Source organism: Camelus bactrianus, chromosome 35 (genome assembly GCF_048773025.1).
Source record: "Camelus bactrianus isolate YW-2024 breed Bactrian camel chromosome 35, ASM4877302v1, whole genome shotgun sequence".
Taxonomy (NCBI): domain Eukaryota; kingdom Metazoa; phylum Chordata; class Mammalia; order Artiodactyla; family Camelidae; genus Camelus; species Camelus bactrianus.
The window spans coordinates 27,359,215-27,384,832 of record NC_133573.1 but is presented as its reverse complement, the minus strand read 5'-3'; the positions used below and the strand labels follow the sequence as shown (position 1 = coordinate 27,384,832).

General features: G+C 41.1%; 1 protein-coding gene across 2 annotated transcripts in view; it reads left to right on the top strand.

The window, feature by feature from the left end:
• TAF3 (TATA-box binding protein associated factor 3) overlaps positions 1-25,618 on the top strand; it is a 126,424-nt gene that overhangs the window by 4,949 nt on the left and 95,857 nt on the right. The gene's annotated exons all lie outside the window — the stretch shown is intronic.

The window sequence follows — 25,618 nt, the reverse complement described above, 5'->3', positions numbered from 1 at the left end:
AACTTGCTGCTGGCCTCTCCAGGCAGAGCTGTGGAATCATCAGTATCACGTCTGATGGGGCCTTGGTTTATTTCCTCTGTAAATTTTAAGTAGGAGAGAACACAGTGTGAGCACAGGGAGAAGCCTTTCAGCAGACGTGTTCTATGAGAGTGGGATATTCAGTCATTTAGAAAACCTTTGAAAAATGAAGAAAAGTTGGAATAATTCTCTCCCTCATTATAAAGGTGACTTGGGTGATCCTGGAAACCGTGAGTGAGTGAACTTTCACTAATATTACGCAGATTTATCTGCGTCTTCATGATGAGTAGAAATGTGTAGGTTTGGTCATATGGAATTTTTATTATAAAATAATGCCCAGTCAGGCATGGTCGTCAGTCGGTGCAGAGCTTCTGTCTTCCTTGGGGTTTACCTGTTGATCGTTGAAGTTCATTAAGATTCTAGAGATACAGGAGTAATTTGTGGTCTCTGATGCAGGCACAAAATATTTTTCCTTGTTAAAAAAAATGGAAAAGTGGCCATTTCTTTCTTAAAATTCTAAAGCCGTAGATGTACTTCAAGATAATATGCAAATAGTGGCAGAAATAACTTTACGCTTTTTTTTAAATTGACGTACAGTTCAGTGGCATTGAGTACTTTCTCCTTGTTATGCTACCAGCACCGCCATTCATCTTCAGAACTTTCTCATCTCCAGCCCTGTACCTGTTAAGCACTAATTCCCTGTCCCCCCATCCCCTCAGCCCCCCACAACCATCATTCTCTTTTCTGTCTCTCTGAACTCAACTGCTCTAGGTCCCTCATGTGAGTGGAGTCTTACTTATCTTGTGTCTGGCTTACTCCACTCAGCATAATGTCTTTAAGATTCATCCACGTGGTAGCATGTGTCAGAATTTCCTTCCTTTTTAAGACTGACGAGCTTTAGACTTCAGGTAAGTTGTTCTTCAATCTGTGTGTCAGTGTCGCCTCATCCAGGAAACTGGATGGAAACTGGCCTAAGCTGGAGAGATCTGTCATGGCTGGTGCGTGGTCATCAGACAGACCCCCTGGGTCTGGGTGTGGTGGGCTCTCTGAATCGAGCTGGTGCTGTAATCAGACGTGCTGAGGGTGCTGCACTGTATCCGTGCCTGGTGACAGCACCATGGGTGTGGGAAGAACCTGCTGGAACCCCTTGGAAAGTTGTCATAGCTTTCTGGTTTGAGTGCCTTGGAAAAAGACTCTGCTTGGCAGCTTAGCACTTTTCTCCTTAAAGTTCTTAGGGATTTAATTCTGGCCGAGCAATCAGTATCACCAATGTTTTGTACAGAGTGAGTCTGCAGTAAATGTTCTGAACTGAGTTAAATTAAACGCTATCTGTGGGGCCTTGTCTACAGAAGTTCCTCCTTCCCAGGCCTGATGGTACAGTAACAGCAGGACTTGGAACTCTCCAGTGGCATCTCCGTCGTCCTCAGCCTCCCTTAGTAGCTGCCAGAAATCTGTCTCCTCCCCATATTTGAATTATTTGTAATTGTAGCCTTTATTACCTTTGAGGAGATCTTACTGTTTATAACCCCCTCCATAAAGTCATTCCCTTTAAACCCCTCATTCCCTAATGTCAGTGTTTTGTTTTGTTTTGTTTTTGGTGGGAGGAGGTAATTAGGTTTCCTTATTTATTTACTATTAGAGGAGGTACTGGGGATCAAACCCAGGACCTCATGCATGCTAAGCATGTGCTCTACCAGTTGAGCTACACCCTCCCCCCTTAATGTCAGTGTTTTTGATCTTAGAAACCTATATTTGTTCCAACTTCTTTAAACGTAGATTTATTTACTTTAAAAATACAACAAATGCATTTCAATATTAACATGATCAAAGGAGGATTTCTTGGGCAGAGGCCTGGCAGTAAGTGTCCTAAGAACTCACTCTCTCTTATAGACGGGTTGTCACTGTCAAGGAGCCTGGGATTTCCTTCTTTGCTGTTGTCACTAAATGTGGTTTATTCAGCATCCTAGACCTCTTCAAGAAAGTAGCGCTAAGATAGTCCACGGTGTGTCCTCTTGTGCTTTAAGAAGAATCTGAATGGCTCTGAAATTTGTAGCTGAAAGGCCAGTTGGAAGGACACAGAATTTGGAATTGTTCTAAGAAAACATGATCGCTCATCAGACGCTGGGAGAAAACTTAGGGCATTGTGTAGGAGGAAACCAGAGGAAAGACAGTGTTGTACATAACCAGCACATCAGTGGTGCCTGGACTGATGTGCGCTTAGTATCAGTGAGTTAGACTGCGTTGCTGTGGGACAGCCGAGACGTGTGTGTGACACCAGCTGGCACGAGGATGAGCTGGAACTACTGTCTTCTCCATTTACAAAGTTTCAGCCCATTTGCTCTGTGCCATCGGGAGCTTTCCAAATCTAACTGCTTTTTCGTCTTCGTATCATTCTGTCTCCTGTTATGCCTCCTGTTTAATAGTTAAATTGTTTAATATTTTTCTGGCCTTTTAAAAAATTTGGACTCAGGCCAGAAAAAAAAAATTGCACTCAGCTTTGATTAATCTCAGTTCCTGGTTCACGCACAGGTTCATCTTTGGTCTGTGCATAACTTGCATTTATTCATTTAGAGAGTCATTTAATTATTTTTAACAGTGTAACGAGCCCTCCTGAGCTCACTCCTCAAAGCCCAGGCGGGGACTTTGATGATAATCTACGCTTAGCCATTTGGTCCCTCTTGTTTTATTTTTATGGCGCTCAGATAATACACAATGAAATTTTCTCAAAGTGATACAGTTATCATGTTTAAATCCTGCCAAGGAAATGTAACTGAGATAGCACATTTATACTGGGTGGTGAAGGAGTATGAAAAACAATTCAGTGATTTTAGCTACTGACTTCAGTCTGAAATTACCAGAGTAAATTTGTGAGTTTCTCTTCTGGATTATTTGAAGCAAAAGAAGAATCTTATTTCATTTGAAGTTTTATACAGCATAAATTATAAACATTTTAAAAGGAAAATAACATAAGCCTGAACACCTCTTTTTTCAGCTGGCACTTACAGATCTTCTAAGGAGCGGAAACACTACTGATTCACACGGCATGCACATGGTTCATGAGGCCGCAGTGACGGCAGACAGCACCATAGGGCGCTTATCAGAACTTTTCCCCTGTCCAAGGAAAAGGGCATAAAACACAGTCCTGTGGTTACCAGTATAGCCGCCCAAGTCAACTTAATAAGTCATTTACAGTCTGAAATCTTTTTTTCCATGGGCACAGCTTGTTAGAAAATGTCAAGTACTCCGGTTAGTGGTGCAAAGTGTGAGAGACTTGAACGACTTTGATAGTCACACCTGTTCACCAAGTTCTTTATTTTGCTCTTATTTTCTTAGGTTTCCTTTATTACAGTTTTTAACCCCTGTTTCAGCTCAGATCGTCCCCCTTTTGGCCAGTGGCAGCTTTTTCAAACTGACTGCCAAATCCTTTTGACAGGATGCTAGTGGTCTCTGTCAGTGCCCTGGCCACCTGCTGACTCACATGTCCCAGCTCATCTTGAATATTGTCTTGTGTCCCACTTGGAATCAGTCACTTTTCCGAGAAAGCTCTGGCTTCTTGGGAAATGACCGTTCAAGTCCACAGTCTGGGCAGGTGTGGTATTTACTACAGCTGGGCCGGTCACTGTTTCTAGGCAATAAGTAAATATTTATATCATATATATATGTACAGATGTGTGTAGCTAGATCGACAGATAAGAGATAAGGCACCTCAGGATTTTGTACAGATATTTCCAACTCAAATTCATGACTAGAGGGATTTTGCTTTTTGTGTTGCTTCAGTAAATACTTTTGTTCATAACAAGAATTCTGGTTCCCAGGGGTAAAGAAGACGCTAGAGTTAGAACATTCCATAATAACTCATTTGCCATACCCCAGATTACAGTTCCAGTTTCTCGAGGAAAACCAAAAATGTCTATGGAGAGCGGTTTCTTTTTTTCATTTAGGAATAGCTTTAATCATTCTCGAGAAAAGATGTTTATTCTTCTAACTTAGATGACTTACTAAAGAATGGAAGACTGTCAGTGAGGAAATTTGCACAGCTTTTCAGCCACTAAAATCTTCATATTTGTGTTTATTTGTGAATAGAAATATAAACCTATGCTCGCTGTCACACAGCGAATCTATAAGCACCCGTAAAGGCAGATGCTGTTACACCCCCATTGGGCGGAAGGAGAAGTGGACGTTCAGAAAAACAGGTCCAGCCAATTGACGTGCCTTGTGTCACGTTGTGCACTGGGGGCGGAGCGGGATTAGGACTGAGTTGATTCTGCCTGGCGCCGCATGTGTGGCTATCCACCATGTCCCGTCCTACATGAGGAGCGGGGGTTGAAGGTCAAAAGGTGAATAAGATGACCCTTTCTCCCTGCTTTTGGCCTTCCTCCTCTCTGTGGTTGTTGGAAATCTCTGCTTGGGTGGGGCCTTCCCAAGTGCAGTAGTACCAGCCTCAAGCCAGTCTTCTTAGTGGACAGGCTTACAGAGGCCTCCTGGCCGCCAGAGGCCAGCCTCGTGCCGCGCCCTTCCCTGGACCCTCTCAGGCTGTGCCCTCCTTACCTCCCAGGGCTGGAGTGGGAGGGTCTGGGCAGACTTTATTCTGTGCATCCAAGGTCATTGCCTGGAGGCAGCCTGCTGTTTGTTTTTCTCAGTCCTACAGCATCTGAGCCAAGGGGTTACATCTGAAATGGTATCAGGGGCCAAAGCATGGTGACTCGGCTCTGATGCCCAGTACAGATTTCTGAGTGGGAAGCTGTAGGGCGCTCCATGACATGGCTTCTGTCTGCATGTGCATATTAATTTCCTGTCCCGATCGCTTCAGGCTTCAAGCTCCAGAATCATCAACTTGCTTCTGTGCCCCCAAAGGAACTACATGCCTCCGTGTCTTGACTCGGGCTGGTTTGGAGCCCCCTCTCAGCCGTGCTCCTTGGGGCGCCCACGTGATGTAGTGGTTGCCGTCATGCTTAATGCGCCTTGTGATCGTGGTTTTGTCTCCAGAACCTACATTGGGCTTGCCTTGTCTTTTAAATCCTGCACTTTCTCATTCCACCTTGGCTTTCAAGTAAAAGCCCATTTACTTGACCTGAGAGGTAAATTCAAGACTGGGAGAAATTTACTGACCACTCCCCTTAGGGAAGTTGGTTCAGACTGCTGGGGAAGCTGTCTCAGGAAGTAGCTTGTCCAGAGTGACCCAGCTGCTGAGTGACAGAGGTGGCAGTCGAGGCCCACATCTGTTCAGCCCAGTGCCCTGTGCGTCATTCATGAAGCACTGTCACCCTCAGAGGACAGGTGTCAGCCAGCCAGGCTTATCCTGGGACTCATGCAGTTTTTTCCTTTTCCTTGCTTCAGTGCAGTTACTTAGGGAAAAAAAAAATCATGTTTGGTAACATCTGATTTGATTCTTTTACTCATGTTAGTTTTTTTGCTTATTATTGTTATCCTTTGAATTTTTTTTTAAACCTGCAGCATAAGCTTTTAAATTAGGTTTTGAAGAAATATGAGCATCTCTTGTTTTGCATCCAGACTAGCAAAATCAGCCCTTAAGTAGAGGTGTGCGCTTTTCACAACAGAGGGTAAAGTACCAGCAGATGAGACGTGAGAGACTGCTGTTCGCAGCGGCCCGGGCCCGAATTCCTTCTGTCTTAAAATTCTTCCCCTTCAATCTGTCTGGATTTATAAAGATAAGAGCACACTTCCAATGTTATAATGAAATAGTTTATGTTTCTAAATCAACCAAGTCACATCAAGTGCCTTAGAAAAGCTAAGTATTCTGATATTTTATGTACTACAACCACCAAATTTGTCTGTTCCCTGCTTCCAGGCATCCATAACGGGAAAAAAGTTTTTTTCCCCAAATTTTCAGTGGCTTATAGTAACTGTAATGAAAAACCATATGGAAAAGAATATGTGTGTATGTATGTATATATATATATATATATATATATATATGACTGAATCACTGTGCTGTACACCAGAAACTGATACATTATAAATCAAAAAATTTAAATTTAAATTTTAAAAAATCCAAATTTTAAAATTTTCAAAAGTTTAACATTTCTAATACCCACAGTTGTATTTCTTGGAAAATTTCTTGTGTGTGTGTGTGTGTGTGTGTGTGTGTGTAGGAGGGAGGTTGGGGGCAGTAGGGGAACAGACGTTACATTGCTGATTTAGTACAAGGCCCCAAAGTTAGTGCTTTTGTTGTAAGTTAGGATTTATTCTATCTTGCTCTCCTGAATTTGAAACTTACCTGGGGTAGTGCAGAAACTGCATTTTATTTAACTAATTATCTGCCGTGGCTCTGTAGAGATCTTCTATTTCGGATAAAATAATATCAAGTTATTTGCTGCATTTACAGCGGTTATATATTGCTCTTGTACCATCGGAGCTAAAGGCAGATTCAAAAGCGTTTTTTCATTTGTTTACCAAACAGCAACGGAGAGCTGCTGTATGCCAGGTGCACTGCTTATTTCTGGCAACACAGAGGTGAGCAGAAAAGAAAGGGCCAACTTTGTCTTCCCAGAGCTTCTAATCTGTATGAAGGAAGAAAGATTAGACTAACATTCATACATGATTTCAAATTATTATTTGAGGTATTTACCTCGTACACTGTAAGGAACGAGGGACTCCGTGGCTGTGTGTTAGGTAGCTGGGATAAGGTGATTGGACGAGTAGATTCTCACTGTCATGAGGAAGATGGCCGGAAGAGAGAGAGGACCGTGGGAAATGAGTCTGGACAGACATCCTCCGGGAGGCGGCGAGGCCTGAATTCTGACTGCAGTGGAGAGATCATAGAAGGTCCAGGTTGGAGAGGTGTTGAGTGGCCAGGATCTGGTGATGGATAAGTTGTAACGAGTATGTTAGAGGAGCCAAGGCTTAGATGCTTGGGAGACTGGGTGGGAATTAAACCTCTGGATATCCAGATCTTAAATGGGTTGGCCTGATCTAGAGATTAAATTTAGAATGGAATTTATATCCCTCAGGCAATGCTGTAGCAGAACCTTGTATTTTTTAAAAAGAGCAATCAGGTGGAGTTCAAGACTAAATAAGAACCCAGGACACAGAGCAGATTATGTTGTCTATTAAGGGCAGCAGGTGCGCTTGCTTTGAAAAAGGCTGGGTTTGCATTTTATTGTTGTCATCGTTGCTGTTATTACTAGCTTCATTATCCAGTGCCTGCTTCGTGCCAGGCACCGGGCTCCTTGGTGGTGGGACAGAGGCCCTCCTTTCATTGACCTTGTGGCGTTTTGAAGCTGGCCCTGCATGTACCTTGTAGGATACTGAATTAATACGACATCACAGAACAGACGTTGTTCGAAAACACCTAACACTAGTTTTGCTACAAACCAGATTAAACAGTAACCTTTGGCACATTAGTTCAGGGCTTATAGTTACAGATAACGGTTGTGCAGCGGTGCCCGAGGGTCGCTCTGGCCAGGTGGTGTTTGGCTGCCGAAAGCTGTAGCTTGGTATTTCATTGAGGTTTGACAATTTAGCTATTTTCTTTCTCCCAAATAGAGTACGTCTCCTCTTTGTCTCCTAAGCCCCAGTTCCCACATATATGCGTCCATAGGGTTGTTACTGTAAGTAAATTTACTGTAAGTATCATCTAGTATTTCAGTCTTCGATTTGGTCTCAGAGCAGGACCACAGTTACAAATTGTTCCTGAAAATCCAGCCCCAGGTATAATGGTTGTCATACCTTTATATCCTGAAGAAACGCTTACTGGGCAGTCAGTGGACACGTTCATAATCACGCCGAGTCTAATTCTTCCTCATGTGGAAATTCTGGCAGGGTGCGTGGAGTGCCTGGTGCAGGGCAGGGCTCAGCTCTCATCTGCTTGGGGGCTTTTACTGCCTCTGATTGAGGGACTGTCCTGCCTTTCTGGTGGCAGCTGCCCCGCCCACCGGCTCAGTCCTCAGACTCACACCTGAAAACCACAGCGTCACTCAAAATGTTCTAACGCTGGTCGGCTTCGAGAGAAATAAAATGAAGATGTGTGTGAGTGTGCAGTTTGTTTGGGCCAGATCTTTTTAGTTCCCTTTTACATTTCTGCGTGTCTCTTTCATTGTTTTTTGGTGACAGACTTTAATTTTACTGATCTACTTTCAGTAACTTTTAACCAACTTTTTCCAACCCTTAGATGTATCAAGAGTTTTTATTTTGGGTAATACTTAAACTTACTTATTTGCATCTAATTTTATCACAGAATGGAAGCAATACTTTGTCTCTCTTTGTTGTAACATTGTGATGCTATGTTACAGTGCCAATTGGTTGTTGATGTTTTGTGCTAATGTACCGCCATGTGCACAGTTAACGTACGTTGATTATTTCTTCCTCGTGCAATCAGACTTAGTTTAAAGCTATTATTCATTTTTGTCAAGTATTACGTGGTAAAAATGTAGTGTTTAAAAATGCCCTGCAAGTTAATAATATTTAATTATCCATTTTATTCTTGCTGGAGACTCCAAATTCTGCAAGCTAAATCAGAATACTGATTTCTACTTTTTACTGTGGAAGGGGCTACAGTTCAGTAGGTGGCACTCTTTCCTTTTCTGCTAATGTTAATATTCAATTAAATGCCCAAAAAAGTTTTTGAAGTCCTTAAGGAAATGCATACAACTTAAACGATAGGTGGCTTGTTTTAGAAAGAAAAATAACAGCATTGTTAATAATTTAGCATCTCTGAAACTTTGTTAGAGCAGTTGCATACAAATATGTTTAATATTTATTTTTCTTAAGGAAACTTTTGCATCTAGACAAGAATTCCTTTTATCATTTAGCAAAGGTCTTATCCTTTCTGAAACTCCAGATTTTTGTTTCAGAAATGTGAAATTTTTATCTACTAGTATCTAACTTTCCTTCCATGTTTTGATTTTTTAAACATCATCTTCAAAGTCCCTTTAGAAGATACTTTAAAAATGAACACATTACCCCGACTCTAACATAGCAGTCTTCCTTATTTTTCAGAGTGCCTATCTCTTTTTCACTTAAGAAGAAAATTTTTAGTTAATTGGAATACTTAATACAATTTTTTTACTCTTTTTAATTCAACATTATTTATATTCTGCTTTTTTAACTTAAAATTATTGGCATCTGTTTTCCTTGTTTTTGTGTATTTTGTATTTACTATGTTTTTAAGAATGCACCATAATTTACTTAGCCATTGTTGTATTTTTAGACATTTTTCAATGTTTTCAAGAATTATAATGTTGCATCAAGTATCCTTATGCATATTTTTCTTTTGTATTATTTTTTAATGATAAATTCCCAGGGTAGGAGTTTTTAGGTCAAAGGTTTAAACATATTTATGGCTTTTGACATGTATTACACATTGCTTTTCAAAAGAATTGTATCATTTTACGACACCATAGTAAATTTATGATGATATCAACATCCTGGCAGTCTCACTGGAATTGAATTTCAGAGTATATGTATACAGGTATATATGTTTTACAAACTTAGATTAAATACATTTGGAAGGACATTTTGTTTTAAATTTTTTAGGTGAAAATTGGGAACTAAAAGAAAAAATCCCCACTGGGAGATAACCACTATTATTACTGTGATATCGTCCTGAAAATGTGTGTGTGTGTCTGTGTGTCTTTGTGTGCGTGCACGCCCATGCCCATTTAGCATAGTTTAAGTATAGCATAACATTTTATATACTATATTTTTCATTTAATTAATTCACCTACTAAATGCTGGCACATGGCTTCTGTTTGCTAGGTGGTGGTGGGTGTAGGAGTGAACAGAACATGTGTAAAACGGACCTGAACGATTTGGTTTGGGTGATTCTGTTGGTCACGGCAGGGTGTGCATGAGCAGGAGTGTGTTTGGAGGAGGGTGGCGTTGTGAGAGGATGCGAGTTTGGTGGGTATTTTGATTTGCGGTGCTTACTTGGTGAATATCTGTGAGCATACACCTCGTAGCGGTCCGCTGTGCGGCTACAGGGCGGTGGGGGGGAAGCCTCATCTGAGATAGGAGGTGGAGATAGTATCCCATGTTGCTGGACAGTCTTTATTACCCTCATTTAAAATGACTGTGTGATAAGCACGGTCTGGACTATTCAGGCCTCTTCCAAGTTTTATCTTACATGAACGCCACTGCAATAAATGCTCTTATTCATACAGTTTTCTCAGTATTTCAGATCATTTCTTATGATTGACTCTTGAAAGTTTGATTACTGAGTTAACCGAAGTTATAAAATGTTTAATGAAAATCCTCTAAAAAGTATTGTATTAATTCTCAGTACTACGAGTAACATAGAATACTCATTTTATTCCATCTTTCATTTAAGACAATGTTTCTAACTTAATAGATGATTTTATTTACTTTTAAAATTGTAAATTATTCTGGTATTAAAATTAAACATAATTTGAGAAGAAGTGTTCTTCACCCTCAGTGTTTTGTTGGAGTTGATTGGCTCCAGTTTTTGTTTTGAGTTTTGAGCACTTCTTACTATTTGAAAAGATTGGTATTTCATGATTTGTATTCTTTCTTAAAGGCTTTCAAAAGCACAAAAAGGAAATTTATTTAGTTTTTAAAAATTGAATACAACTCGTTCTGTCTTGCCATGACTATAGGGGTCCATTGGGCCCTTATATAAACATAAGTTACATTATGAGGTCTTACTGACCGTATTTTCCTGTATCTTGAAACATTTTGCTATTTTATCATCATAGGTATTATTTTATTATGACTCATCATTACTCAGCAGTTATTCCCAAATATGCTAAATAAAAAAAAAAAGAAGAAAAGAAAAGACTTATGGAAGAATGATGAAATCACTTAGATAAGGATGATCCGATAGTGAAATAAATTGTCACCCTTCATTTTTCTAATTTTGGGACCATTTTCTAACTCTGTATCCTGTTTCAAGAATGTGTTAAAGAAGACTGGAAGCATTATTGCTTTAGCCTACTTTTAGATTTAATCGGACACAGTTGAAAATGTAGAAGTTTTCATTTTCCATGTATAATGGAAAGGAGAAAGAGCTGACCTGTGTGGTGATTATTACGCAGATCAGAAATAGATGCAGAGAGAGAGCAGCATGTCTAGCCTCTGATGGTGATGATGGTGAAGAGGGTGATGAGAAGAACTTGAGCATATAAAGGAAATCTCAGACTCTGGGTCTTCATTTGTGGGGGGAGTAATTAAGTTTATTCAGTTATTTCTTTTAGTGGAAGTACTGGGGATTGAACCCAGGACCTCGTGCATGCTAAGCATGTGCTCTGCCACTGAGCTATCCCCTCCTCCCTTTCAGACTCTGGGTCTTCAGATGACAGCATCCTAGATAAATTTTCTTCAACTCAAAATGGTTCTCAGGGCAAACAAGAAATAGAATTTCCTCAGCCTGCTAGTCACTCAACAGGAGGGGCTTCATCCTGCACTAATATTTTTGTGACAAAAACCAAGACCATCCCGTTTTGTGTGAACATATTTTTTCCTATTTTATGCCACTGTACACCAAGATTTCCATGACACAGAGAGCTTGTTTAAATTTTTATTACAATTTGTAATAAAGTAGTTTTCACTCTCTTTTTATTCATTCTTCTGTAAATTATATATAAAATAGCTTAAAAATATAAAGGTTCCATTGAGCCCAGATGTCAAATGGTAATAGCTCTTTTTCCTGATGCTTTGAGGGTTAAAGTAAAAAATATTTGTCAGATGTAGTGGCGCTGTTACATTTTAACACTTCTTTTTAGTGTGCAACCCTAATTACGTCTGACAGACACTATTGGGAATAGTCAGAAGCAAAGAGTCGTTCTGGGCCAGTCAGCGACGGAATGAAAACCTCAGGAAGTCCCCGTGCCAGGGTAAAGGAGAAAAACTCACTTTTCATTTCCTTTCCTGCGCGGTGTGTTCAGATTAACTTGAAAAGAGACTGGGATGTAGGTCGGAAGATTCTGTCTCCGGTTGCGCGTTACCTGCGTGTGCGGCGCATCTCAGCAGGCGCTCGTCGGCAGCCAGCAGACCCTGCCAGGTCCCCCGGTAGCGGCTGGGTGTCCTGTTGCAAGTTAAATATGAAACAGGGATACACTTAGTTTTGCATTTAAAGGATTGCTTAAAGTTCAACTTCAAATGAAGCCGTTAGTGCATTCATTTTTATTAGAACTGGCTTTGTTGGGAAAGAGAGGATTGTTAGAACTGTCCTGTGGGATTACCAAGAATGCTTTGGGAAAATTTCTTAAAAATGACATAAAATTCTGGACCTTTACATATCTGTATGGTACACATCCGAAGTCTTCTTACAAATACTGTGCAGTGGTCAAGCCTGCCAAGTGGTATGTAACATTTTGTTAAATGTTAGCAGTAGAGCCTGTTAGTAAACATGTGTTTATAGTTTAACAAATGTTGCATGTTTCAACAAATACTCCATGGCAGGGGTTTCTTGAGACTTTATTTTTTCAACCTCATCTTTATAAATTTTATAGCAAAAGATAAAGCACATGGTGAGTTTATTTCACACCTTGAGGGACAAGAGGCTAAATGCTGGATTTGATCAAACTTGGTGAAAAACACAGCACTCAGATGCTCAGACGTAGGTGCTGCACACTTTCTGAGGGCTTTACATGTATTAACTCGTGTAATCCTCGTCACATCTGCAGATTAAGTACTGTTGTTGTCCTTATTCTGTAGATGAGCAAACTGAGGTGTAGGGATGGTAAATAACTTATAAAATCACACACTTGTATCTGGGGATCCAGGATTTGAATCCAGACAGTCTAACTCCAAAGAACTAGTTGGGTTTTTTATATACATATATATGTATAATTCATTTGGATTCTAGTGTAATAATTTTTCTTTTTTTCAGTTGAAGTATAGTCAGTTTACAATGTTGCATCAGTTTCTGGTGTGCAGCGTAATGTTTCAGTCGTACATGTTCATACATACACTCTTTATATTCTATTTCATTATAGGTTGCTACAAGATACTGAATATAGTTCCTTGTGCTCCACAGTAGGACCTTATGGTTTATCTGGTTCATATATAGCGGGTAGTATCTGCAAATCTCGAACTCCCAATTTATCCCTTCTTACCCCCTCTCCTCCCTGGTAACCATGTTTGTTTTCTATGTCTGTGAGTCTAGTTTGTTTGTTTTTAAGTTACTTGAGCTATTTTTTGTTCTTAAATTATATTACTGTAAGCAGTGTTCCCATTTACAAGATTCAAAGATGTGTAACGAAGATTTTGGATACTTTATGGCACTTTCCCCCTGTAGATCTTGGACTTCTGGGAGGACTTGAGGTTATTGCCCGGGACGTGTGAACTTGTATTGCCTAAAGCATTGTATGTAGGCTAAGTTAAAGAACATACGTGAACATATCTGTAGCTACATTTTAAATGTGTATAACTGTTGTGGTTCATGACAGTTTCATTTAGTACTGCTTAGTTCATAGCCTTTTGTGATTATGTATTTCCCTAATTAACATATACTAAGATTACAACTATGTTGTTGTGGGCGTTCATGAAAACTTTTGATGTTCAAAAAGGGGGATTTTATTTGTTAGAAATGATTGGGGACCATCAAGTGACAGATTTCAGGATCCTCCTCTCCTGATGAATGCCCTCCGTCTGGACCAGGATGGATTGCTCAGCCAGCAGCAGCGTTACCCAGCGGTGTTTTCTGTTCTCAGTGACGTCCCTGTAGAGTAAATCTCAACAGTGGTTTAGTTAAGATGCACACTTGATGGCTGCTACTCTTTTCATTGATTTGCTCTCACGAATGAGAGCATTCATTTTGTTTGGAAATTGTAGGACAACTCATGCTGTCAATTTGGGGAAGTTATGTGGGAGGGAAAATCCATACCACACATAAATTTAAAGTTACAAATGGATACTATTTGGAATACCGGCCTTGCAGTACAAATTCATTTGCTGAATTCACTCAGCACATACTTACTGATCTCTGGTTGCATGTGCCACGCATGCTCTGTTATAAACACAGCAAATACATGTGAGCAGAAGAGGCAATAATCTTTGCCCTTGTGGTGTTTACACTTTAGTGGGTAGAATAGACAGGAAATAATACAAACAACAAAAATAAGTAAATTATATAGTATTCTTGGAAGGGGATAAGCACTACAAGGAAAAACAGAGCATTAAGAGGGGTAATGGAATTGCTAGGCTTGAGGAAGAAGGTTGGCAATTAAAAATATGGTAGTCAGGTAGGTATCACCGAGAAGGGGACATCCGAGCAGAGGTTCAAAGGAGTGAGGGAGAGAGCTGCGCAGGATGTCAGGGGAGAGAGCCTTCAGCACACAAGTCTCCTGCAAAGCCCCCAAAAGGGCACCGGTCTGGTGTGTTTGCCACGGGCGTCAGCATCAGCACGGCTGGCCCAGGATGAAGGAGGAGGGGCAGTACCAGAGGGCTCATCACGGGAGGCCTTGGGGCTGGAGGCAGCCTCTTACTTTTGATGAGATGCATAGCTATTGGAGAATTTTAGTATTCAAAAAATTTTATTATAGAAAAATTTCAAACACATAAAAGCAAACAGACTAGAATAATTAACTTTCATGTGTCCACTACTGAGCTTCAGTATCTACTCACGACCAGTTTCATCTTATCTATGCTCCCGTTCACTTCTCCCTCTTCCACGTTATTCTGAAGAATATCCTTCACATCATGGCAAGTCACCTGTCAATGTTTTTTCAGCAGGTCTCTCTAAAAGATACGAACTATTTTTAAGTGTAACTACAACAGTATTATCACACCTTCAGAAGTAATAATAATTCTATAATATCATCAAATAACCTTTTTTTTTAAGTTTTTATCTCATGAATGTCATAAATGCTTATTGGTTTATTATTTACTGTTTTTTTGAATGAGGATCCAGATAATACATTGTGATTTGCTGATATCTTTCTCTCTCCCTCTGCCTCCCTCCCTCCTTCCCTTCTTTTTTCTCTTTTCTTTTCCCTTCACATTTGCATATTTGTTGAAGAAACTGGGTTGTTATTCTTACAGAGTTTTTCTGTCTGAATTTTGCTTAGAGTTTCGTAATGGGTTGTTTTGCATGGTCCCTGTATATCCTGTGAACTGGTGGTTGGATCTAAAAGCTTGATCATTGTCAGGTTTGTTTTGGCAACACTCTCTCATTGTTAGGAGGTCTAATTCTGTCTGGGGACATATGTCATTTTGTGTGTGTGTGTGTGTGTGTGTGTGTGATTTAGCAAGCATTGAACCATTAAATCAATAGATGTTGTAAAATGGTGACAGTCTAATTCTATCCTTCCTTCCTCTTGTATTAGCTGGAATACTTCTATAAAGAAAAATCCTGTTCACCTACTATTTGGTTACCTAGCGGTACAGTTTATATAGGAAAGGCTGGATAAATATTTGATCTCTTTTCTTCATCAGTTTTCCAAATAATGAGTGAGTTCGCTACCTTCTTCCAGCAGTTGTGCCTGTGTTTTCTAAGTATCACGGTGAACTCATGTGTCTAAACGAATCCGGTGGATGTCAACCCACTGCAGTTGTCATCCTTACCTGTGTTCAGATTGCGCATCTTTGGCACCCGGGGCCAGGGGTGGGCTGGAGCCAGCTTATACCCACCTGTGAGAGCCAATTGTTCAATATTCAGGAAATGTGTGGATTAGCCCTTAAACACAGCCCTTATTAAAAATAAAATCCTATAAACTTACAATCATTTAAACTAAGCGCAGAGGTACTCAAAACTTACTGCATCCTGGTGACTTTTTATTCTTGAGGTTAAATTGATTGTGTCTGTGTGGTGGAGCGCTGTGTGCTTCTGTGACACTGTTCATGTCCTCCCATCTCCACACTCACAGACGTTACATCGGTAGTTTGAAGTCAGCCATGGCAAGAGTATTTACATCAGAGTGATGCTGGAAAATGTTGCAAATACGGATTAACTTCCAAGTGTATACTGCCTGTTCCATTGAATAGTGTCGAAAATGAAGAAGTGTTCTTGCAGTGTTCTAGAACTGTTCTGTGTGAGTTCACTAAGAAGTTGCTTGCATAGTTGACAAACCGGTGAGGCTCTGACATGAGCCCCGAACCCCACGGATGTACTCAGAGCTCCCAACTGGCTCTTCAGTTCCACTCTTAAACATAAGCAGATAACCCGGGATTCCCATGCAGTGGAGGAAGCCTAATGTGAAAGAGAGAAAAGCAAACAAAAAAGCAACCTGGAGGAAACGGAATCACACCGGGGAAAACCTCAGAGTAGTCCTGTACCAAGATTCTAAGAGAGGTAAAGAACATCTTGTAGCCGTGAAGCAAGAGCCGGGTGCTGTTTTGAAGAAGGAGATGGAGGAGGAGGGTGAGAAGCAGCAGAGGGAGCATTCATTCCGGAAGAGCTCCTGGGAATTTAAAATCATGGCTTCAGGGAAAAAAGGGGGAAAAAAACCCCACAATAGAGAATTAGAAGATAAAGGTGAGGGAATCCTACAGAAAGCAGATCCAAAAAAAGATTTTACAAGAGAAACGATTTTTTCTTTTTCTTTCTTTCTCTCTCTCTCTCTTTTTTTTTAAATAAATTATAGGACCAGTCCAGGAGGTCCAATATCTGAATGACCAAAGTTCCAGGAAAGAGGCTTAGAAACCATGACTAGCCCAGTAGCATGGAGCACCTTAGAGCCAGATTGTTATCTTGAATTTACTTCTCTCTAAAAGCCCGGGCTCCTCAAAATAATGCCTGTTTCCAAGTCTGGGGCAGGAAATCTACACAGTGACCTGGACCATCTTGTCAGAGGACACTGCCAAAGACTACGAGGCTAGTATCAGAAGGACTCGGGAGTCAGCTTAAAGAGGGTCCCACTCACTACTGCCCTGGTCAATGTTTCATAGCTGCTTCTCAAAAAAGAAATTAAAAAAAGAAAGAAAGAAAGAAAAAGAAAAGAAAGAATGCATATGTATGCATTCACAAATTTGTTATAAATTTTACTAACAAAAATGTGTAGTACACAATTTACAAATAATAAACAGCACTCTTAGTTGTAAACTCCATGTAGCCGTCTAACTTTCACAGGCTGCTCTTGTTGATTTTTGCTGAACTTTCACATCAATAACCAAACTACAGTTGCAGTTGACAAATGAGAATTGTTCCAACGTGAGTGGTGATTGATACTTTCCCTTATGTTAATGAGGAAGACAAAAGTGAAACAAGAAATATGTATATTGAAACTTCACTCGTTGCTAATGATATGAGTGACTTCTCTGCTGAGTTAGATACCAGTTGTCAGAGCATATTTTCCATTTGTTTGTGCTCATCTGCATTTTCAGCGTATTCTGCACCACTTTCTTAAGTCTAAACAATTAACAAAATAGTAAGTCTTTCTGTGTTTTGTAATGTTTGCCCATTTCCATGCTGTAAATATTCCCACCATGGCCACTTTCAAGCACTAATGCAACGTGGTGTTGGGGACAGAACTGGTGACTTAAATTATGAACGGTGTTTTCAGCAGACAGGCACAGTAGGTGTAAGTAACTGAAGGAACAACATGTTTAGGAGTGATGCATTTTAAGTACCCATCACTTTTGCTTTTATATAATCTAATCAACTGCACTCTTATAGGATTTGGTTTAAATTAAATCTTCTCCCCTTTTGCAGTAGATGTGTATCTGAAAAAAAAATGATGTCACTCAAAGTTTTAAAAATAGAGTTTAAAATAAGCCAAAATGCTCCCTACTTGAAGGGTTCTTGTCCCTAATCCTTTGTAAAGAGGCGAATCGTTCTGAAAAGCAAGTATTGATCTCACTTTCAGATTAGCTCTTTAGGGAACATCTATATATACAGTTAAGACTGTGGAAACCAAAGATCTCTCTCTTGAAGCTTCAGCTCACTAGGAAAGAGAGTTGGTGCTTTGTATTTAGAATACTATGATAATGATATTATAGTTCCATCACAAAAGACTATGAAGACGATAAACTCCCCAGCTAACGTTCTAAAATTTCTTTTGAATTTACTTCTTAATGGAATCAAATCCACTCCTCTTTTTGTTGGAGTAACGATCAGTGCAAGTAAGCACTTTGTTTCTAAGGCGATATTTGGGTGGTCCTGCTGATGCCTAAAATAAATGAATGGGAAAGTAAGGAAGATAAAGGCAAAAACCAAGATTGATTGAATTAAAACACAGGATCTTCAGCAAGCCATATAAACTTTCTGAAACTGTCTTTCCTGTCACAGGTGCATTGTTTTATCCCATTAGCAAGTTAGAGCTATTTCTCACCACTGCGCTCTTAGGCGATTTGTCTAGAAGAAAGTTCTTTGGAACTGGAGGAGAAATTGGCAGAGTGCCTGCCGAATAGCAACAGGTCCCCCCAGAGAGTCAGAGTTGGTGCCGGAAAGTCTTTGAAACATTAAAGTAGACACTGGATAGTGTCTTATTTGGGGGCTGTCCCAGGACTCCACTCAGACTTGTTCTAAAGCTTTAAAAGGCATTTTGATTTTATGTTGCTTGAATTCTTCATCCTATTTGTGAGTTATTTCATGAAAGGGTAATTGTATTTTGATTGGAGGGAAATAGTGACTTTTTTCTTTCACACGGGTATAAATGTCATCCAAGGAAAGCTCTTAGCTTTCTCTTAGCTTTTTTACATGATTATTTACCTCAGTGTCTTAAGTGATGTGTTGTTAAGGTTTAGAAAGAAAAGTTAGGAGAAAATTAGCAAAGTTATGAAACTGCTATTAGCTTTCTAAGTTCGTGAGGGGAATACTCTGATTTTCAGCCATGCCGCACCCCAGGGTCCTTTTCCACATTTCTGAAATACATATTTTTTTCTACCAACCTTAGGGATTTCTCAGAAACTTTATCTGCTTGTCAGTTGAATTATTTGGGGGGAGGTAGGAGTCGGGAAGAGAGGAATTTGAGGATTTGTGGGGTGGACAGATTACCCATAGGTTTAAATGGCTTCAGGAGCATATTAACTTTTGAGCTCTGTTTTAATGGGGACATGAAATCATATAACTCTCCCTTATTTCCTATCCTGTAGTAGAAGAACTCTTTGAAAAAACAGTATTTGACCTGGCTGTTAAAAACGGTCTTCCCCGAGGAATTTTAATGGTAGAATATGAAGCTCTTCATCTTTATTCTAAAGCCACTGGTTTATAAATCGTCAAAAACATGAGTGATGTTACAAGTGATTTCCGGGACTTTTATATAATTTGGGCTTGAACTCTAGTTCTTTCACTGAATTTTATATTTAGTTTTTCTTCCTGGCACTTGGCGCTGTAGAACCTCCTGTACGACATAAGCACTTATGTCAGCCAGGCTGCAGTTAACATCACTGACGGGGTGATTTATTTCGGATACATATTTAATGAGTTTTTCACGAGTTCTGGTCGTTCCTGACTGGTTAGGAAGACTCCAGACTTTTTATTCGAGCGTGGGTGCCAACTGGAACCCGGGACTGGGAGTCAGAAAGCGCTAATGTTGCTTCCTCAGTTCCTGGCTGTGTCCTTGGAACGTGTCTAAGTTTGTTAACTGAGTTCCGTCTTTTTGTTTGTTTTGACCCTCAAAGGTCCATCTGTTCTCAACTAGCAGTTACATTAGGGTTGCTGTGAGTTTAATGCACGTGACACACTTAGAATGATGCCTGGAAATCTATTCAAGCGCCCGGTTCGCTAATTGCTTTGATGTCGTCGATGTCGTCATCGTCGTTGTCATCAGATCCGCTGGTACATCACAGCTTTTTTTTTAACCCATAGTCCAGCTTCCCCACTGCAGACACCGTGTCTGGGGTCAGGCTGCCTGCTGGCTGCTGGCCTGGTCTCACCACATTCATTCCTGCTCCCATGCCTTTGCCCTTGACAGTGAAGAACTTTAGCGCATCCTCAGTTGAGACTGAGGTAAGGAAACAGAAAGGGGTTCATTTGCCATTTGTGTTTTTCCACTTTCTCCTGCCATGCGTTACGGCTGCACATTACCTGTGTTACCCATTTAGTTTGTGTGTCTTCCTCTTTCTTCTAGAATGGAATCCACAAGCAGGCGTTTTGGTCCGTTGTAGTCACTGTTCCCTTCCTGGCATTGCTCCTGGTGGGCACTCATTAAGTGTTTGTGGAACAGACTATTTCAAGAAAAAAGAAAAACGAAATGTTTGTGAACCAAATGGCTGTTTCCTAGAGAATTTATTATTTCGTGATGGTTGTCGTGTGTATGTTGCCCAAGCATCCTTGTCTTGTGTCTCCCATCCATCTTATACTAAATATGGTTAATAATGGCAGTTATTTGGTCTAAATTCACCCTTTGAAATTTTTATTTTCAAGAAATGAATGCATAAGTGTCTGAAATTTGTTGTTTAGAAAGTTGATTTTTAAAAATTGTTAATGCAATAGGGAGATACCCATGATGCAAAAAAATACTGCTTTTTAAAAAATTAATTTGATTTATTGCCTTTAAAATGTATATTAATTCATGTAACTAATAACTAGTAAGAGCAAGTTCCGAGGGGACTAGTCATGCTGTTGACAGCTCTGTGCTGACACACCCTGCGGTGACACTGTCATTTCCTTTAAATTCTTTCTCATCTTTTAATTTTGATTTATAGAATTTCCCTTTTCACGTTCTCTTCAGGCATGGTTGGATTTATTTGCTCTTTGGCTTTTTCTAGTTCCGTCTTTATTTGTAAAATGTTTTTAACTTCTAATTGTGATGCCTCTTTCCTCTCATTTCTGAGTTTTCCTAATTCTAATTTGTATCTTTACTTCATAGTTTTTGTAATTTTCCAAATGTTCCGAACTTGTTTTTAAATAATATGTTTCAGCGTTGAGCTGTTTGTTTTCTCAGTAGGTTTTCCTGTTTGATGGGATGTTAATCTGTTTCTCCTTTTTTCCTGTAGTAACTTTGTTTGGGCTTTGACCTTGACACTTCTCTGGTGCTCATTTTTGTTGAGATTAGTTTCCTTGAACTCTTGGAAGAAGGCTTCGTTCGGACAGCTTTTCCATCTTCCCAGAGCTCCCTCTTTTGGTCTTTGTGTGCAGTATTAAAAACACTTGATTTCTTGCCACTTCTCCCTCTCTCTCATTTTTTAAATCTTTCTTTCTCTCTTTCTTTGAAGGGGAGGTAATTAGGCATATTTATATTTAGGGGAGGTACTGGGGATTGAACCGATGGCCTCACGCATGCTAAGCGTGTGCTCTGCCACTTGAGCTACACCCTCCCTGCATCTGGTCGCTTCTCCTTGTCCACTTTGTGTGCCTCCCTCTTTCCCTCATCTCTGTTGTCCCCGTCCTGCTCAAGCTGGATACCAGTCCCCAGAGTTTCTCCTCATTACAGAGCCCTGTTCTGGGAGGGCGCCCTGGAATCTGCCAGCCCCTTCAGACCTCACCGCAGGGCCGGTTTGGAGTGGCCAGAACCCTGTGTTTCCAGCCACTGTTCTCAAAGTGGCCCCTGCACTTGCCAGTGAATGTCTGTTGGTTATTATGAAGGTTCTTCTGTCCTTGGGTCAAGTCCAAGGCTCTGCTGCTCTCCTTTCCTTTCCCTGATGTGCTGATGATAGACAGGTCTCGTGTCTCTTGTTTCTTTGGCCCACATCTGCTTGTGTTTCGGACTCGTTGGGGATACCTTATCCCTTCATTTTGTTGCAAATTTTATCCACGGGTTTGGGCTTTGCACTCTCGTTGTTCTGTTGTTTTCACGTGGAGATGCAGAGAGCTCCAAAAATTGTGCTGCCACTGTTTACCATCATTTCCCCAGAAGTTTCAAGATAATTTTTTGAAAGTGTGAATCATCCCATCAAGTTTCTTGTGCCCCTTTGTAATCAGTTTCCTCCCTTGCCTCCACACCCATCCGTAGACGCCGCCCCCTGCAACCTCTGCCCCTGTGACTCCTTTTCTAGAGCATCCTAAGTGGAGCAGGCCGCTGTGTGACCTGGGGCCTGTCTTCGTTTACTTAGCAGTGCTGTTGAGAGTCATCCGTCTTACATGCACCAGGAGCCACCGCTTTTTACTACTGAGATGTGCTCCGTATTATGAATATGCCGCAGCTTATTTACCCATTCACCAGTTGTGAATAGGGCCATTATGAACATTGATGTGTAGGCTTTCGTGGAGGCACGCGTTCAGGTCTCCTGGTGAGTGTCTAGGAGTGGAATGTTGGGGTCAGATGGCTCGCTTGCCCTTTAATTATTGAGTTCTTTATATTTTTCTGATCGCCAGTCCTTTATCATACATGCAACACTTCTTGCAAATATTTTCTCTTAGTCTCTGTTTTGTCTTTTCATTTTATTAACAATATCTGCTGAGAAGCAGACATTGTTAATTTTGATGAAGTCTATTTTATTTTTTTTAATGATTTGTACTTTATGTGTTTTATGAGATCCCTGCCTCTCCCAAGACCACAAAGATTTTCTCATATGTTTCCTCCTAGATGTTTATATTTATAGTTCAAGGTTTCACTTTTAGGTTTATGATTCATTTTGAGTTAATTTTTGTGTATAGAGAGAATGAGTTGAGGTGGGTTTGGTTTGTTTTTTTTGATTTGTGTGTGTGTGTGTGTCTGTGTGTGTGTGTCTGTGCGTGCATACGGATGTCCGATTGTTCCTGCACCTGAGAAGTAACCCATTCTTTATTGAATCGCCTTGAGTCCTTTGTTGAAAATCTGTTGACCATATATGTGTGGCAAGATGGTCTTTGAGAAGACATTTCTCCATTGTTGTGGGGGAATTCCTATAGAAACACTGGAAGATTCCTAGGTCTGGTGAGGATTTGGGAGGGAGTTCCCAATTGGCTTCTGAGTGAAGTGTGATTCAGGAAGATGAGCAGAGGAGAGCGGGGAGTGAGGAGAGTGGAGAAGGTGCAAACAGTGGCTCAGAAGGTAGGAAGCAGGTCGACCAGAAGGATGCAGCCTGGCTGTTGCGCTGGGTTGAGGGCCTGGTTTGGGGGTGGCCGTGGTAACAGGTCGGCCTGTGTCGTTGCCCTCGCTGTGTGTAGCAGTTTGGTTGCAGGCGTGTGGTAAGTGGCAGCTGGGTTCATCCAGACGCAGGCGGTTTCACAGGCAAGAGTGAGAGGGAAAGAGAAAGGCTAGTAAAGGTACTCGTCTGGAAGAGGCGATACTCTCACTTAGCTTGAGAGTCAGAACAGCGTAAGAAAGTGCGCGCTGAGCAGGCTTCCTCCCTGAGCGAGCTTCCCTCTCCGTTCACTCCCCTCCGCCCCCCGCAGGCCCTCGCTTTCACATGTCTTCACTGTGTTTATTTACGCAGGTGAAAGCCGCTGTGACCATGTTTTACCCCCACCATTTCCTGCACAAAATGCCACGTTCACGTACACTGTTCTGCACCCCAATTTCACTGGACTTCACAGTATATCCTATTGATCTCTCCCGATTAGTAGTTAGTAACTTTAGAGTCCTCTTAGAGGTAGGTATGCCAAGATGTTAATAGCTGTTTCATTTGGAATGTGAAATGATTTTTAAAATATATTTCTGTATTTTCTAAGTTCCTTCAGTGTGCGTACGTTACCTTTATGATTAGTAAATTTGAAAACTAAATTTAGTTCTTTCCAAAGATGTCTCCTCCACACCATTGCCGTTCTGAAAACTGAGAATGTAGCAGCAAATGGAACAGGCAGAGAGAGGGTCCTGCCTCCTGGCCTGTGAGTTCCACCTAGTGCTAGCTGGTGGTCACTAGAGTAGAAAGGAGGAAGTGATGGTGTCTGCGTTGTGTGCGTAGAGGATTAAAAGGGGGGACTGGCTGTGAGAGGCAGTGGGATGTCAAGGAAGGCCTCCTTCCAGAGGGAAGCATTTAGGCTGATGTCTCAGTGACGGCAAGGAGGTCGTGATCATGGCGGGAGAGGGTGCTGGCAAGAGCGGGCTGGTGGTCCTGACTGTTCTGCAGACACAGAAGGAAGGGCAGTGCCCCTGAGGTGGGGAGGGGCAGACGCTGAAGCGGGGGTCAGCCGTCACCTGGTCGTCGGGGAGGAGAATCGGGATTTTATTTTAAGTGCATTGGGAAACCGTTGAAGAGTTTTAAGTTGTTAGAAAGAAAACAGAGCTATGGAAAGGCTGGAGCTGACAGGGGAGTTGAAGGAGACCCTGGAAAGCCAGCTGGGAGCGACTTTGAAGAAGACCCTGCGGTGAAGGTCCCATCGGGCGGTGCCAAGCTTGGGGACCCAAGAGAGGTTTGCTAATTTCGTTTTTACGCCGCACTCTAAAGCGCAGTCTACGAAGGTGGCGGCTCCACATTTAAAAGAAATTCAGTTTTAGATCAATATACAGTTTAAGTTGCAGAGTGAGGAATACGGCTTTTAAAGGTGGCATTTCAAGGATGCATTTTAAAGCTATTTTATATTTTAGAGGAAGGAATTCGTACTTAGTCACTCACTTCTTTGAGAATTATTATGCTGATGCTGAGATTTCAAGGAGCCCAGTATTTAAACTCAAGTGCAAAAACAAGTACTCTTGACTCATTTAAAAACCATACTCTGGCTCTGAATTAGCCAAGAAAGTTTATGTTTTACCGTCACCAGCTCCACAGTGTATGAGAACAGATACAGAATTTGAAGAAAAAGGTGTGTGCTCCCTCCATGTCGTGTTTGGATGTGGAGGAGACAAGGTGGCCAGTAGAAGTTCAAGGTAAGGGGTACAGTCTTGTGCAGCTCTGCGTCGGAAGGAAGGTTGGTATATTTATTGGCCAAAAAGAAGAGTTATACTTTAATTATATTGTTTGACAAATGAAATCGTCTGAAATAAAATAATAGAAAATCGTGGTCCAACAGCAGTAACAAGAGCAGCAGGAGCACGACTCGAGTGGCCACTGAGGGTTGGAGACGGTCTAACCATGAGCCTTGTAGGCACACAGCCTTGGGTTCAAATTCCGGGGCAACCCTTGGCCATGTTTTATTGGATGAGCTACTTAAAGGTTCCAAGTCTCATTTCCTGATATGTGAAATAAACATCACAAATAGCTCCTGCTCCCCCGGGCAGTGGAGAAGAGGAAGGGGCGGTCTGTGTACAGATCTTAGAGCCCTGTCCTCTGGCACCTGGAAAGTGCTGAGTCAACAACTGTAATATAATTAGTAATTATTATAATTTTGTTGTCTGTTTACTCATAACCCAAAAGACAAGTATTAATCCCCTGATTTTTCAGGTGAAAAACACATTTTGAAAACTTTAAGAAATTTTCCTAAGGCCACACACCTAGGAAACACAGGGGTAGGGTAAGAAGGAAAAGATAAGAGGCAGCATAGGGTAGGATAAAAGCAGAAGGGGATCTGACTTCAGAATCCATGCTGTTAATCGTAACTCCATATCACCTTCTAAAAGGATCCTTCCAAGATTGGAATTCAAATCACTGGATTCAGAGTGTGAACCAGGGCATCACAGAACGAGTCCTCTATGGTGTTTATCTGAAGATTTCACACTGCATTCTCATGTCCTACTTCTATTTTTAAAATAAAAACTTTATCATATAAGAAAGATATTGATCTAGAAAAATGTGAAAATGCATATAAGAAAAGGAAGGCATGACGTCTGGTCACACTGCGTGAGGGGGTCCATCCTGATTCCCCCCCCCACCCCGGGTGTGCGTGTACATGTGCCGTTCTTGTCGGTTTCTTTTTTTCCAGAATGAGATCACACCGTGCCTACTATGTTCTAGTTTGGGTTTCCTCCCTGTCTCTTACTATGAACGTTTTTCCGCGTCTTAC